This window comes from Rhinopithecus roxellana, chromosome 17 (genome assembly GCF_007565055.1).
Source record: "Rhinopithecus roxellana isolate Shanxi Qingling chromosome 17, ASM756505v1, whole genome shotgun sequence".
In the NCBI taxonomy this organism is placed as follows: Eukaryota; Metazoa; Chordata; class Mammalia; order Primates; family Cercopithecidae; genus Rhinopithecus; species Rhinopithecus roxellana.
In genome coordinates, this window is record NC_044565.1 from 66,320,854 (window position 1) to 66,332,882 (window position 12,029).

The window sequence follows — 12,029 nt, forward strand, 5'->3', positions numbered from 1 at the left end:
GATGACAGGTGCCTGCCACTGCACCCGGCTAATTTTTGTAGTTTTTAGCAAAGACAGGGTTTCACCATTTTGGCCAAGCTGGTCTTAGAACTTCTGACCTTGTGATCTACCCACTTCGGCTTCCCAAAGTTCTGGGATTACAGGTGTCAGCCACCACACCCGGCCACAATTGGCCCTTTTAAAAGAACAAAATTGTTAAGATTTGCCCTACCATATTTCAAGACGTCCTCAAAAGTCACATAATCAACACAGTGATTTATGTAGAGACACATAGATTCATGGAACAGAATAGTCAATTTTGACAATGGAATACTAGTTAGCACTTAAAAAACAACAACAGCAACAAAAAACCCAAACTATGGATACATGCAACAACATGGACATAACTCAAAAACATTATCCAAACTGAAGCAACCATACACAAAAGATAAAATACTATTCATTTATGTTTATATGAAGTCTCAGGAAAAGTAAAGTTATAGTAATAGAAAGCAGATTCGCAGTCGCCAAGGCTCAGGGAGAGAAAGGAGGGAATTAACCGCAAAAAGCCATGAGGGAACTTTCTGAGCTGTTAGAAATGTTCTGTATCTTTATTGTGTCGGTGATCATACTACTGTATACATTTGCCAACAGTCATTGAATTATACACTTAAAATTGGTGAATTTTATTGTATATAAATGTTTCCATAAAACTGAAAAAAATAAAGATGGAACCAATAAACATAGAAAAGTACAACAAGAATTCATGAAACAGAAAAATAAAAGAAAGTTTTATCTTTGATAAAACTAATAAAGTGGACAAACCTCTACAGGACTTACCAAGAAAAGGAAAGGCAAACTAAAAATTTTATGAGGAAATATTGCTACAGATAAGGTTGAGTGAATGCTATGAACACAAAAGAGGAAAAGCCCTCTCAGTAGGGTCATGTGGCTTAGTCATATGATGGACTGCTGTTCTGCAGTTAAAATGAATGAACCGAATCTATGTGCATCTAAAAATCATGGAAACATACCTTTAAAATAAAATACAAATTGCAAAAGGATACACACAATTGTATTGATTTGTGTACATGTTAAACAATAGTATATATTGTTTATGCAAGCATACATATATAGAAAAAAATTTAATATGTGAGATTTAGAATGCCAGTTTACCAACTTCAAGATATAGGTTTCCTCTGGAAGGAAGAAAACCTGAAGGAATGAGAGATAGGGATACAAAAGGGAACCTTGGCTATATCTTTATTGTTTTGTTTCATTTGTGTTACAAAGAAACTGGCAAAAAGACAGAGCTGAAGACAAAAAAAGCAAAACATTATTATCTTTTAGGCATTTTGGTCAGTACTTGTCTGTTATATTACTTTTGGTATATTTTAAATGTTTCATAATTTGAAATAATTTGAGGGTTGATTAAAGCCAGCCATTACTATAACCTTCTGAATAGTGATCATATATGTGGATAATCTCACAATTGACATAGCTACTAGATTTATAGACAAGAGCCAATACATTTTAGTTTTATCAGTAAGCTTTATCAGAAGTATTAACAAATTGAGAATTATATTGGTAGATCCTTAGTTACAATTCTTTACTGATTCCTGAAGAAGGCCAGAGTTAACACTAGTATCGGAGAGATAATTTCAACATGTCACTAAATGGCAGATATTAAAGGCCATATCATGATTAATTGTTGCTAAGGGTGAATGAGTGCCCTGTGATCCTGTCCTTGCAAATGAGGTCAGAGAAATGCCTGTGCTTAGAAAAGAGTCAATGTGATAAAAATCAAACCAAGAATTAATTGTACCATGTCCGTCCTGTATCTTAGCACTTATCACTTTGAATCATAATTGCCTGTCTGTATGCTTGGCACACAATAAATAATTAACTGGCTAACTACTCTCCAGGAAAGTAAGTTCCATGAGTAGAGGGATTGTGTCTATTTATCCCTAGCTCCTAATATGGTGGACCTCACACGGAGTAGGCACCAGCACACATTTTTTGAATAGCTGTAGGGGGAGATAAGATGCTGCTACTTCCATAAAAATTTCCTAGATCTTCATCTGAAAAGATCTCTTCCTCTCAAATTTATAACTCTTCTTAGAATGTTTGACATGTTTCTTGTAGTTACTTATATTTATGCATCATTTCCATAACTACATCATATTTCCTTTCAAGTTTCTTGAGAGCAGGGAATATTTCCTTTATGTAACTTATTACAGAATGATGGAAAGTAGAAAGCAGATGAAAATCTTAAACCTAAAATTAATTCATTTAAACACTTTTCTAAATTCAGTGGAATTATATTGACCTTAAAGTAAGCAACTTTGAATCATTTAAAGTGAATTTCACTTGCATGCATTAAGTTATTTGGTAGCAAAGAAATGGACTATAATATGTCATGCCATGCCACCTACAGGGCTAGCCACTTGTTTACTCAGCTGTTTCCTGTTAAACCCTAATGAACAAAGACAGCTGCCAAACATTTTCTAGGTCATTTGTTCTGTTTGTAAACAGAAAGTGTACAATATTTAACAAGTTGTAATCATTTGCAAACGAGATTTATGCAGAATGAAAGAATTACAAAAGAGAGAAGGGAAATGAATGCAAGTCTTAAGTGCTTAATGACCCCATTAATTGAGAGGGAGGTAATTGGAGAAATTAAACAGAAGAGGTAATAGCCTTAGAGTTATTAACCTATTCTGAGAGTACTGCTAATGCTTACCAGGTGGTTTTCTTCTAAACTGAAAGTTGAGAGTCCGTGTACCTTAATACAATAGTTCTTGAATCTGGCCAATCCTAAGAATCACCTGCAAAGCTTTTGGACAACACAAGTCCCCCGAGATCCTCTTCTTACTTTCTTAATCAAAATCTTCAGGGTGGGGCTCAAGCATATGGATTTTTAAAAGCTGGTCAGGTGATTCTTTAAATTTTTTGATAAAAAGCAGGCTCAGTTTAGACATCATTGCTTTGGAATAAGATTTCTCAGCCTTGGCACTGATACAAACAGGAGGCATAGAAATACTAGGTAGAAAAGGGTGGGGTCCCTGACAAGCATTCTGCCCTCAAACCTGGGCCCGCAGCCCCAAACGAGAACTTCACAACCCTGTTTTCACGCCTGAATTCTGCCTTTTCAAAAACCACTCTGGCCCACCACACCCCTAACCCTGTACCCATAAAAAGCCCAAACTCCAATGGCAGAGGAGCAGAGCAGTGCAGCAGAGGAGAGAAGAGAAGAAGCATCTGAACGTCTGCACATCAGAGACTATGGTTGGAGAGGAGTTTGGCCGTCCCAGGCTGAACTCCAGGGGAAGATTATCTTTCCACTCCATCCCATTTCCAGCTCCCCATGCCACTGAGAGCCACTCCCATCGCTCAATGAAATTCTCCGCATATACCACCCTTCAATCTGCTCATGTGACCTGATTCTTCTTGGACACTGGACAAGAATTTGGGACACACTGGGTGTGGGAACCCAAAAAGGCTGTCACACTGACACTTCACTGAGCTGTTTAACATTTAGGCCATCAGTGGATGGCAAAACTAAAAGACCACTGTTTGTAGTACATGCCCTCTGGGGTTTTAGAGGTTGCTGACAACCCCTAGACGCTGCCGCGGGCAGGTACAGGGTTCATTCCTGCGGACACCCAAAGGCACTCACCCCAGCTCCTGCACCCGCTCACATTTGTGCTCCCCTTCCCGCAAGGGGTTTGAGTATGGTGGAGGAGTAAACGAGCCACACGCCTGTTGCAAGTCCCGCAAAGGTATCAAGGGAACTCTCCCATCTGAGCACTATTGACAATTTAAGACAGCTAATCATGGTGGAGGCTGCCCTGTGCCTTGCAGAATGTTTAGGAGCATCTCTGGCCTCCACCCAGTGGATGCCTCCCTCCCCTAGATTATAAAAATCAAAATGTCTCAAGACATGGCCAGGTTCTTTTGGGAGGTAAAAATCACCACCAGTTGAGAACCTCTGCTTTCATGCTATGGAACAACACTGACAGAATTTGCTGCAATAAGGTGAGCAGTCTCTGTCTGTACTGTCTAATACCAAAGCCATAAACTAAATGTGGTGATTGAGCCCTTGAAATGTGGCTAATGCTGGGCATGGTGGCTCACACATGTAATCCCAACACTTTGGGAGGCCAAGACAGAAGAATCGTTTAAATCCAGAAGTTCAAGTTTAGCCTGGGAAAAAATAGAACCCATGTTACAAAAAAAATTTTTTTTTCAATTTTCTGGGCACGGTGGTGTGTGCCTGTAGTTAGTCCCAGCTACTAGGGAGGCTGAGGCCAGACGATTGCTTGAGCCTTGGAGGTCAAGGCTGCAGTGAGTCATGATCACACCACTGCATTCCAGCCTGAATGACAGAGTGAGACCCTCTCTCAGAAAACAAAACAAAAAACAAAAACAAAAAAAGAAAAAAGAAAAGAAAAATAGTAAGGAAAAAAAAAAGAAGTATGGCTAGTGTGATTTGGAACTGAATTTTAAATTCTATTTTATTTTAATTTTAAAAGCAGGACATAATTTGTGGCCATAATGTTGGACAGCACTGCTTTACAAGATTGAGATCTGACTGTAGGCAATGAAATCAATACAATTTTCTCCTAAGTGCTTCTGAGACCTGCCATGTATGTATAATTTACAAGAATAGAAAATCTACCTACCCCCCTGTATGAATAAGAAAAATATCTTAGGACATTATAACTAAAAGAAAGTTTACCAGAAGTTTTGTTTTCTAAGGGCTACCTAGGAAATATTGTTTGTTACCACCATTGATATCCAGATTATGCAGTCTGGCTAGGGATAGCCCCTTTCAGTCCCAACCATGATCTGCTTTTACTATCCTTAACATTTTCTTCTGAAAAGTTCTCACTGTTGCCTGTTTTCTCTCAATTCTTAACTAATTAAATATACAATTACCATATGACCCACAATTTCACTCCTAGATATATATTCAAGACACATGAAAATATATATTCACAAAAACACTTCTACATGAATGTTCATAGCAACATTATCCATAATAGCCAAAAAGAGGAAATAACCCAAATGCCCATCAACTGAATGGATAAACAAAACGTGGTATATCTATACAATGGAAATTTTTTGGCAATAAAAAACAATGAACTACCTCTGTTATGTGTTACAACACAGACAAACCTTAAAAACAGTATGCTAAGTGAAAGAAGCCAGTAACAAGCCACTACATACTACATAATTCCATTTATGTGAAATGTCCAGAATGAGGAAAAATCTACAGAGACATAAAGTAGATTATTGATTGCCTAGGGCTTGGGTAAATGGGGAGATTTGGTGGTAATGGCCATTGGGTATGGCATTTCTTTTGAAGGTGATGAAAATGTTCTAAAATTAAATTGTGGTGACAGTCGCACAACTCTGTGATTGTACTGAAAACCATTGAATTGTATCCTTTAGTTGTGTGAATTATAGGGTACATGGATTATATCTCAAAAAAGCAGTTTAAAAATCTGTCAGTATAATCTATCACATTAACAGATCCAACATGAAAATCTGCATGATCATACCAATTGGTGCATAATATTTATTTCTGAAGTGGAAGTGGCCTTTGGAAATGCTATTCCAAAAATAGTCTCTCCACTGGCTACCACCCTTCTCATTTCCAGGAGAATTGAAGTGGCCCTGCATTGTGTCCAAGCTTGGGCTGACAATCCTTGAGCAAGGCACTTCCTCAACAACAAGTCATCCCACTCTAAAGATCCTACTATAGGTCCACAGCCTGCAACTGAAAGGCCCATCCTTGTAATTCCTGAGTTCTTTCAGCCTCTCCAGACCAGAGGAATAATGGACACGTGAACATCACCAATGAGAAAAGACAAAAAGATAAGAGGATGCCAATATCCAGTCTAATTTTATCATGTGCCAGGATGGTCAGACCTTGTCCTGGATGGAAAGTGCTACGTCATGGAAAATAAACAGCTTCATCAGGGCATGAAAGGATGACATTCACTTTTAGGGGCTTGAGCTCTCTCTGTAGCCCCAGGTAGAGCCCATTCTCCAACTTTAAACTCACTCAACTCAGATAATTTCACAGGAAATGAATGTGTTTCTAGGTTTTGTGTTATGAAGTGACAAATCATACTGAAAATAAGTGCCAGGCTCGGCCGGGCGTGGTGGCTCAAGCCTGTAATCCCAGCACTTTGGGAGGCCGAGACGGGCGGATCACAAGGTCAGGAGATCGAGACCATCCTGGCTAACACGGTGAAACCCCGTCTCTACTAAAAAATACAAAAAACTAGCTGGGCGAGGTGGCGGGCGCCTGTAGTCCCAGCTACTCGGGAGGCTGAGGCGGAAGAATGGCATAAACCCGGGAGGCGGAGCTTGCAGTGAGCTGCGATCCGGCCACTGCACTCCAGCCTGGGCGACAGAGCGAGACTCCATCTCAAAAAAAAAAAAAAAAAAAAAAGTGCCAGGCTCATGCTGCGTGAGCACTGACAGTTCAGAATTCCTTGAAGTACACAGAAGGTGGGGAAGGGAAAATAGCAAATGTCAAGGGAAGTAAAATCTTACATAATATAAACAAAAAATTATCTAAGCAATTATGCTGTTAGCCTCCAGAAGACAATGTCACATGAAGCTAAACAATTTAAGTGGTTAGACAGAGATCTGTTTTGAAATTATATGAAGAGAAGGACATTGGAAGACACAAAGAACTGGCTTGTTAAAGAAAATCGGGTAGGGAGGTATACCAATTCGGTGCACAGAGCAGTGACAATAGATTTAAAAACAGTGGCACAGGCCAGTGTTAACTCGTTTCTGACCTTTCTTCCATTCACTGGGGGTGCTGATGGATACACAGAGCTAAGTCCTTTGGAATGGTTCCGGGAAAAGTTTGATTTATTTGTAAGGCCAAATGTCATCCTAAAGATAAGCTGTATCAACTGTGCTCTGAATTTCTTTTTTTTTTTTTTTTTTTTTGAGACGGAGTCTCGCTCTGTTGCCCAGGCTGGAGTGCAGTGGCGCAATCTCGGCTCACTGCAAGCTCCATCTCCCGGGTTCCCGCCATTCTCCTGCCTCAGCCTCCCGAGTAGCTGGGACTACAGGCGCCCGCCACCTCGCCCGGCTAGTTTTTTGTATTTTTAGTAGAGACGGGGTTTCACCGTGTTAGCCAGGATGGTCTCGATCCCCTGACCTCGTGATCCGCCCGTCTCGGCCTCCCAAAGTGCTGGGATTACAGGCTTGAGCCACCGCGCCCGGCCTGAATTTCTTAAATCTAGATATAGTGGCAGCCTTCTCTGACCCTCAGTGTCAGGCTGGATTAGGTACTGCCTCTTCTGTGTTCTGGATGTACCCTTAGTATAGCACTTAATGTATTATTTTTGAGGATTGTTATTTACCTGCCTTCCCCATTGTACAGCGAATTTCTCAATAACTGAGACTTATTGTTGGCATTCCTGTGGTTTTCAGTTATCAAGGGCCTCTTATCAGAGTTTATAGGCAAGCAAAGTTTCTCATCTCTGGTGGGCAGTGTTTTACTTTCAGGTGTTCCACAGGCCAATTGGCTTCTTCCCAGATTAGGTGAATCAAAGAGTAATACCATACCTGGACTCTGCTGCAGACCTGGTGGTGAATCAGGCTGTTCTACAATACTGAGTTCCAATAGTATTTGAGCTGAGCTCCAAAATGGATGCCTGCTACAAAACTGCTCACTTGAGTGGGTTCAATATCATTATATTGGCTTCCATTCCAATGGTTTTCCCTTGGCATTGTCACAGAGACTTCAGGCACTGGAACTGTACCCCTTCCCCATAGGCACCCTGGTAAGCTTTTGTTATTCCAGCCACGTTTATGTAGGATGCTAAAGAAACAAATTGCTCAGGGACACTCATAGAGCCTGAAAGAATTCATGCACCTTCCCTGTTGCTTTGCATCATGGGAGGTTATGTCTAGGAGGCAGGATAATTTGGCTGTTGAACATTCAAATTTATGTCTCAGATCATGTACCCAGGTCCCAGATATGAAATCAGAACGTTTATGATGTTCCCTACATGCTCCACATCCCCAGACCTAATCCCCCATCTTGTTGTCTTTTTTGTTTCTTTAACCCATTCCCTTTCTCTGAGCAGAACTTATCAATGACATAATGGATTATCTGAGCAAGAAGTGTGTTTTCATCAAAACTTCAGGTTATGATCTTTCCACTTACACCAACGAAATAAACATTACAGCAGACACAGTTTCTTTTCTCTGTGTGTCAGTGCTGACACTATCTCGGTTTGAAAAAAAAGAGCAATAAATAAAGTCCATGTGTGTCCCCAAAGTAACACCGGCCTGTTTGAGATAGTAATTATCACCAGAGCTATAAGAAGTCCTTTTGGGAACTCAGTCCTCCTGCTCTTGCTACCTCTAGGGATTAGAGAGAGGGAAAAAGACATGCACTGCTCTTTTTTCTGGGAACACACACAGATGGACTTCGGATTGAAGAAATCTGTGTTTGTCAAAACCTTTGGCCAAAGTTATAAATCTATGTGCTGCGTGGCAGGGATGTCTTTGACTCTGGAACAAAGAACAAAGAGCATTTTTGTTAGTCATGCTGAGGAAAACACTGAAGAAGCAGAAAGCCCAGGAGTGTTGAGACCGCCCCGCCTGTGCTAGAAGAGCACCCTGCCTTCCCTTTTAGCTTCTCAAAGAGAAGCTTCTGTGAGAGTTCTAGCTCCAAATCTGGGGTTTTGAACAATAAAACTAGTATCAAAATCATCCCCCAGACCTCACAAGTCCACTTTTAATGATGATAAGTTTAGACTTTTCATAGACTCATAAAACGTCAAAGTAGCCAGCAAACACCCTGGTGCTTTATTTCATTGTTGAGCTGAGTGAGTGACGAAGATCCAACATCACAAAGCCCCCAAAATTCCCACTATACTTGGCAAGATTCTTTAATATACATACATATTTTTTGTTTCACAAATATACTTTCATCACAGTCCATTTAATATAAATATAAAATATAAAATACTAATATAAAAGTACTAGAAGAAAATTTGCATATTCCCATCACAGCACATTTTGTTTGTTATGCTCTTTTGTGATTAAAGACATAATTGACATGGTAAATCTTACAGAATAAAAAAGAATAAAATGTGGGTCTCAACTTTTTATTTGTCAATCCTGACATTTGCGGCTGATTTTACAAAACGTTAAAGCACACTTGGAGAGGGACCTTGTTTGAGATGGGTGGTATATTACAATAGGCTGTAAAAGATTGTGAAATCAAGCCAGCTCCATGGGAATGTGCACAGCACACATCTTCTGTGAAGCTCTGGCAGTGCCAAGAAATTCTTGTACTCCTAATTGGCCAAATCCTGCTTTCAACACTTGCAGATCATAGCTCACAATCAGTAGAGGGCTTCCAGAGGTGTGATATTACCCCTGAGTTCTTATCACAGACACTAAAATTCAGGCAGTTAAACTCAAGAGAAAACAACTGGGTAGTGAAAACAGAAAAATGATTGACATTTGTGGATTTCTGTTGTTGATCCTGCACTGATTAGGAGCCTCCAGCTGCCCTGCAGAAGGAAAGAGGCAGATCTTTGAAGGATGGTTTCTAACAACTTGTGAAGTTACCTAGGGTTAGACAGGAGTTCTGGTAAGAATGAGGATCAGCTTGGTGCTAAGCCAGGTTCTGTTGGCCTTAAATTCATGTATTTATTGAAATGTTACCTGGTTTGGAGTGATCTTCAGTTGTCCTGTAAGCTCTGTGGGACCCCATGGGCCATCTGAAGAAGTCTACTTAAAGATATTGGCCCCCTGGATCTGGGATTGATGTGTACACCCCTGCCTTTTTCACCTTGCTTTCCATGGCATTCTTCAATTTCCAATTCTGAAATTTAAAAGCAAAAAATTGGCACTCTGCTGGCTTCAGTTTCATCATCTGTGCAATGACGGGTTGGACGGGATTATCTCTGAGTAGTCTCCCCAGCTCTGCATTCTGTGCTCCATCATTCTAAAGATTAAATGTCCTGCATCAGGCAGGAACAGTGTGATCACTACTCCAGGTCACCACTTCTGGCCTGTTGGAAAAGCTGGGATATTTACTCAAGTGACACTTCTGTGCTTCAGTGATTGCCCTACAAAATCCAGTTCTTCACTTGTCATTTACTGTGTAAGAGGCTAAGGCCTATGACAAGGGGGCTTCAAAGAAAGGAGAACGAAAGAAAGCAGATGTAGGTGAGAGGCAATACTTTTCCTTTTTTTTTTCAATAATTTGCTTCTTATTTTTGTCTTTTTGAGTTTCAGATGCACATCACTTATTAACTGATTACCACTTTTGTTTACATAGCATACGGCCTTCATTTCTCAGCTAGCAATTTCTTAAATGAGTTCTAGAATAGTTTTCTCTTAATTTCAGCATTCTCCTGACAAGGTCTTTAGAGCTGCTTGGAATGCACACTAATTTTCAAAAAGGTTTGTTATTTTAATCTCTAACAATTGTGAGGTGGAAAGCTCTAATTCCTTCTTTTGAATAGTGAGGAAAGTGAAATGCACGGATATTGAACAGCTCAAGACAGCAGAATTGGTCTTGCATTCAAGGTCACTAAATGGTGTACAAATACAGTTCTGAAGGAGAGAGGAGGGACTGCCCAGCATGAATACAGTCACATGGATATCTAATTTTCCTACAGATTGCTCTAAGGCAAATAGCTCATTGGTGGCAGCATCTACATAAATACCCAGAGAATTTTGTTTCTTCACCAGGTATCTTCCTTCTACCCTTTTTATCTTAAGTCAACTCCCTTGTCCCCACTTTATGACCCACCACTGACAACACGTAACACTTGACATCGAAATTGTCCCATTTAGGCTGGGCACAGTGGCTCACGCTTGTAATCCCAGCACAAGGAATTTGGGAGACCAAGGGGGGCGGATCACGAGGTCAGGAGGTCGAGACCAGCCTGACCAACATGATGAAACCCTGTCTCTACTGAAAATACAAAAATTTGCCAGGTGTGGTGGCACGCGCCTGTAATCCCAGCTACTCAGGAGGCTGAGGCAGGAGAATCACTTGAACCTAGGAGGCAGAGGTTGCAGTGAGCCGAGATCACACCACTGTACTCCAGCCTGGGCGACAAAGGGAGACTCTGTCTCAAAAAAAATGAAAAAAAGAAAAGAAATTATCCCGTTTAATCTCAGGTCAAAAGTGTAAATCCTTCAAATCTCCCAGAAGAGCTGAAGAAAACCAACTCAACAATAATACAGAAAGTTAACTGGTGAGGTTAACTCAGAAACCCCAGGTGAATTAGGTTATCTCTGACCCCTCCCCTGAAGACCTCGTGAACTCTGAGGGTATAAAATGGAACTGAGGGTTGGGGGCTGCATTCTCCAGAGATCGAGGATGAAGGAGTTGAGAAAACAAGCTTCATCCCCAACCCCAAAGAACAATTTACCTCACTAGTACAAAGCCGTTTGGTAGAATCTATGTTTTAGAATCAGGTAACTTGAAGAAACGATGTGAAGTCATCCAGTTATTTCATCCCCTACTTTCAAATAACTAACAAGGGCGCACTGAATTACTTCCTTGCCTTCAGACATGTACTAGGATGAACTCTATAGCATTCTTCAGGACTTGCATTATTTCAAAAAGTCCTTTGGTAATCCTTTCCAATGTCTGACCAACACGTACCAGCCAGTTAATATCTAACCTAAACCCTTCCTGGTACTTATTGAAGCCATTTATTTTCTTTGATACCTTGGGAGGCATGGGAGAGCAGCAGGTCTCCTTTTCAGGAATCTTTCTCAATGCGTGAACTGCCCTTACTATAATGCAGAGTGAGTGAAACATTCAAGGGAGAATCTCAAATAATGTGAATTGTTTAATTCTCAAATAATAAAGGTAATCTGGTAAAGTTATAGTTTTGACTTTTCCACCTACTAGCTCTGTGCTCTTGGGCAAGTGATGTAGCATCTCTAAACTTCAATGTATTCTTTTGTAATGTAGCTGTAATACTGAAACCAAAGATTATTATAAATATTCAAAAGCATAATGTATGCAA

General features: G+C 40.4%; 1 long non-coding RNA gene across 1 annotated transcript in view; it reads right to left on the bottom strand.

The window, feature by feature from the left end:
• The window catches only part of LOC115894206, a 61,354-nt gene that overhangs the window by 21,086 nt on the left and 28,239 nt on the right, over nucleotides 1-12,029 (bottom strand). Inside the window, exon 2 of the long non-coding RNA XR_004054225.1 lies at nucleotides 9,700-9,859. This is a non-coding gene — a long non-coding RNA (uncharacterized LOC115894206). The remainder of the gene's footprint in view (nucleotides 1-9,699; nucleotides 9,860-12,029) is intronic.